The sequence below is a fragment of the Chenopodium album genome, chromosome 5 (assembly GCF_948465745.1).
Source record: "Chenopodium album chromosome 5, dcCheAlbu1.1, whole genome shotgun sequence".
Classification (NCBI taxonomy): domain Eukaryota; kingdom Viridiplantae; phylum Streptophyta; class Magnoliopsida; order Caryophyllales; family Amaranthaceae; genus Chenopodium; species Chenopodium album.
In genome coordinates, this window is record NC_137838.1 from 18,503,555 (window position 1) to 18,508,450 (window position 4,896).

Below are 4,896 nucleotides of genomic sequence, written 5' to 3' on the forward strand. Positions count from 1 at the left end.
AGTGGTTTTTAAAGTTTCAATCACTTATCACAAATAAAGATTGAATCTTTAACACTTAGAAAGCCTCAAAAATAAAATTTTCACACTAAAAAGCAATTAGTTTGCAATTATGTGAAAATAAATCAACCTTTAAGCATCAAATACTACCAAGTAAGTGTGCTTTAAGGGGACTTAATTAAAAATGCAGAAAATAATGCAAATAATCAACCACATAATCAACAAGTTATGCCATTAATTTCAAGGTTAGAAAAGACTTAAAATTTTTCGTCAAAAACGAAAAATCCCTCGAAAAAGGCATTTCTCGTCAGAATTTGGCTAAAATCACAGCCCCAACGGATAAAAACCTTTCCAGAACACCTTTTCCACCCAAAATTCACTAGTTTTGGGCGAAAATTTGGGTTCTGGGCCAAATTCGACATTAAAAACGGGATTAAAATAAATAAAACCGAGCTACTAATCTAATTAGCAACTTAAACCAGAAAAATAAGCCAAAATAAACCTTTAAAAACATGATTATAAAAATAAACGAACAGGGCTCCGATACCGCTGTTGGGGTTTGGTGAGTCCGACTCACCGCGGAAACAACCCCGACCCAAGGAACCACTCGTAATTAATAAAACCATAAAGCATAAATAAATAATCACAAGGAAAGGAAGAACGAATCATACCCTTGAAGCGAGCTTCGCCCTCACAAAACGGGCTCTTACTTGAAAGCCTTGAGCACCGCAAATGCCGCGCCTCCAACGGTATCCACCCACAAAGGACGAACACGATTTTTTAGGTCCGCTACCTTGGAGTTAGCAAGGTCCGACCAAAACCCAAGTGTTAATGGAGTTTAAGAGTATTGCCAAAAATATGGAATGCTCTTTCTAACTCCCACTCAAGCACTTTACTCCAAATCCCAAGGTTGGTATTTATAGAAGAAAGTATGAGTGGGAATTTCTATCCCATCAATGTGGGATCATGAAATTCCACAAATTAATTTAAAGCTAAATTAAATTAAAATTGCAAACTAATAATAAATCTACAAGTGGCATTACCATGTGAAATGGGTTGGTGAGGACCACATGGAGAGTAGGGGACCATACTTGCTCCCCACTCAATACTCTCCTTGTGCCACATGTCCTCACCCACTTGCTCCCATATTCCCCAAGCTTCCCATAGTGACCGGCCCTATGGCCCAAGCCACGAGCCCAGCCCGAGCCCAGCCCGCACCCAGCCCCGCACCAAGGTGCGGGCTGCTGCTGTGCGCGCAAGCCACGCACTTGGTGCGGGCTTGCTGCTGCTGTGCGGCTGCTAGTGCTGCTGTGCTAGCATGACTAGCTGCGGCAGCTAGCTGCTGCTGTGCGTGGCTGCTAGCACGGTGCGCTAGCATGCACCTAGCCAGCCAAGCTAGGCTCGGCTTGGTGCTTGCTCGCCACCTATGCTAGGATATTTTTTCCCCTAGCATTCGGATGCTCGGGGCACTCCGATGCTAGGGGTATTTTGGGAATATGGTCGATTTATTATTATTTTTGCGTGTCTCGTCTTTTTATTATTTTTGACTCGACTTCCGACGATCGGTTTCGACGCTCCAAGCTCGAATTACCGACGTCTAAATATTTAACACTCGGGCGACGAATTAATTTCTTTCGAATTAATTCGTCGAGTCGGTTCGTATATTTTGCTTGGGTGTGACCCGAAGGGTTCAGTCAAGATTAAGCTGTAATATTAATTATATTAATATTACTGATCGGAAGCGGCCTCCACCCAGGCATTCTGATCACTTGACCTTGCTGAATATATTAGCTTTCTAATAATTCTGAACCCGCTATCAGAATAATACACTTGTTTGAGGGACACCATTCCTTTCATTTATATCTTGTAAATTTATATATCCTGTAAGAAAATATTCACATTTCATATATAAAATAAATCCAAGATCCTGTACGTGCAATATAACTTTCTGTATAATAAAATTGACAAAAATATTTCCAGATACGACGAAAGCCATCAAAATATACTTCATATATATAATTTAAAACATCCAACCACAATTAAATTGAATCATTCATACAAAATTTGTTCTATACAAACAAATACGTTAGTTAAATATCAAAAACCTTTCTAGTTAATGTTGATTAAAATAAAAAATTATGCTTAGATATACCAATACCATATTGATCTACAATTCACATAAATCATCATCATCGTTGTCATTTGGTTGATGGTATCCGGTAACATATGAAATCCACCTTTCCCTAAGCTCGTCGATCATTTGTTGAGAATATGTTTGAGGAACTTGCTTAAAATACTACAAAACAATGTAAAATACATACATATTAGTTAATTATATAAATTAAGTTCATCTAATTAAATATAAATATGTATATCTTTTTACTTTTTTGACAAAATGCAGCAAGCAGAGTAGCACATATTAGTACACAGTTCCAGCCAAGTGGCCCAAGAACCATATCAGCCTATTACCACCTCAGCAAGCACTTGCTGCTCCACGTCCCAACCAAGAGACCCAAGCACCATCTCAGCCACCTACACAGCGACCCCCTTTCCATCCAGCAGGAGTGGTTTAATTTTTTACCATCACGGGCCTTCTCTCTGCATTATAAAATTATCTGCTTACTCTCCACACAACCCTTAACACATATGTAAGTCACTGCTCATAGTGCCCCACCCTATATGCCAAACTATTACATATCGCTTCACATTCGAAGCCCAACCCAATTAGGTGCCCTCATTACTCTTTGGAACATGATACCAATGGGACTCTGATTCAAGAGGGAGGACATATCCAACATCCCACCATTATCCCATATCCCAGACCAGACACAACATATCTCATTTAGAAAATAATCTTTTCTTTCACCATCAAGCACAGTAAAAACTTATGTGCAACAATCGTTGGAGTCTTAAAAAAGAGATGGTGGAGAGGAATATTAAATAAGTAAGCTTGAAACATCATAATCCAGAGATCAAGTGAATTCGTACCCACAGTCATAAGTAACTAGAAAGCTTCCCAAAGGAAAAAAAAATCTCCCAGCAGCACCCTCTAATAAGTTTGACAAAATTATGCAACAAAATCCCTAAATATATTCTCAATTTAAATTAATTCCTCCTATGCTAAGATAACAGAGGTTGATTTTCACAGTTGGATATAAATCAAAATCCAAAAATCATGAAAACATGCTATAAGATATCAATAGCACTGAGAAGACAAACAAAAAAGTATCATTTCCTCACAGTGAATGGGGAATGTAAGCCTACTCTAACCCCACCTTAACAGTGTGTTTGGATAACATTGATGGTAAAAAATTACATGATTCAATCACAGCACACTTCACTAACCTCAAACTCCTCCCATCCCCAATCAATTTCACCCCAAAAACCCATACTTTCCCCCCTGAAGCTGAGTACAAAGCCAAATAATTAATCGTTTTAGAAATCATAACCTTCATCCCATGACTTACATCCACAATCACACCCAATTTCCTATCAAAACTAACCCCATTTTGACTACAAACAAACTGAGGTACATTCACAAATTTCCCATCAAAACCCAACAAATAAAATCTCAAAACAACCCTAGACCCACCATTGTAGGGCCCTGTAGTAATTTTAGAGAGCATAATTGTGCAAAAACTACAAATTTTAGAGAGTATAGTCAGATGTGTGCATCAGCTACTCAAAATACATTAACACTAAATGTCGTACCTTGTCGGGGATGATCATTTGCCTAGATTCAATTGTCTTAATCATGTAGCGACAAACGTAATATCCACTATCACTAGAGCCATTAGCTTGACGAGGACACTAATACAAACCAAAAAAAAGGGGAGGGTTAAATGAAACACCTAGTTATATATAATGTATCAACATATATTATGTACTAAGCATTGCAAAATTATATTAAAGATACAAATACCTCTATGCTTATCCATTTAATGTAAGGTTTCTTCTTTATTTTTGTGATATCCTTTCGATGTTCTGCGCTAAAATTGATCATTGCCCTAAGTAATTATCAAAATATTAGAGTAATAGTATTGAAATACTTTCATAAAAAGAAGTTAACATGTAACAAAATAAGTAATCTAGCACATACTTGTTGATTATTGTTTGAGCAAATTTAGAAGGTTCATCTTCTACTCCCGCGGGATCTAGCCAATGCACCAAACCAACCCATGGACAAATAACAACCAACATCCAATGTCCACTATATTGATTAAAACAATAAATTCAAATACAATAATGAATGTTTAAAAGGAATTAGAAATAAAACTAATAAAAAATAAAAAATATGTGATAGACTCATATGCACTTACTCCTCATAATACGGGGCAAAGAAGAGCTGATTTTTGTTTTTGGCATCATTACATGAAAATAGCCTAGCTAGATAGTCACATCGATCATCGTCTTTTTCCACCGTTGGAGCATACGGGGATAGATAGTTGCAATCACAAAATCCATACAACCCTGAGATACCTCTGTATGAACAATCTCACTCATATACCTTGCATAGCAAATATTCATTTAAAGTTATTAGCTCATTAATCAAAAAGCGTTATAAATTTAACCTAGAAATGGCAAAGGATACAACACTTACATCATTAAAATTGACATGTGTGACGATTTTATCTCTCTCCAGTCAAGCATGTCTTCATAATCAAGGGTAACACATTGCTCATTTTGAAACACTCTAGCCAAAACTGTAAAAGATTTGGTTTTACCGCTCGTTTTCATTGCAATAGCCACATCCTTAAATACTCTAACCAAATTAGAAGTCAACTTCAACTTATCAGCATGAGTTATTGTGTACTTTCGAGTGCATGATGATTGTGATGATGGCAAGTGTGGAGATGGTGCAGTGATTTCTTTAGGGACATGCTTATCAGCCTTGTCATA

At 37.2% G+C, this 4,896-nt stretch overlaps 2 long non-coding RNA genes across 2 annotated transcripts; both read right to left on the reverse strand.

Moving 5' to 3' along the window:
• Positions 1-3,713: 3,713 nt before the first annotated feature.
• Positions 3,714-4,111, reverse strand: LOC145630553 (uncharacterized). The gene is made up of 3 exons (XR_014112090.1): positions 4,097-4,111; positions 3,920-4,004; positions 3,714-3,807 (listed from the first exon to the last, which is right to left on the reverse strand). It is a non-coding gene; the product is annotated as an uncharacterized LOC145630553 (long non-coding RNA).
• Positions 4,112-4,144: 33 nt separating this feature from the next.
• Positions 4,145-4,625, reverse strand: LOC145630554 (uncharacterized). The gene is made up of 3 exons (XR_014112091.1): positions 4,598-4,625; positions 4,317-4,504; positions 4,145-4,207 (listed from the first exon to the last, which is right to left on the reverse strand). It is a non-coding gene; the product is annotated as an uncharacterized LOC145630554 (long non-coding RNA).
• Between the last annotated feature and the right edge of the window lie 271 nt (positions 4,626-4,896).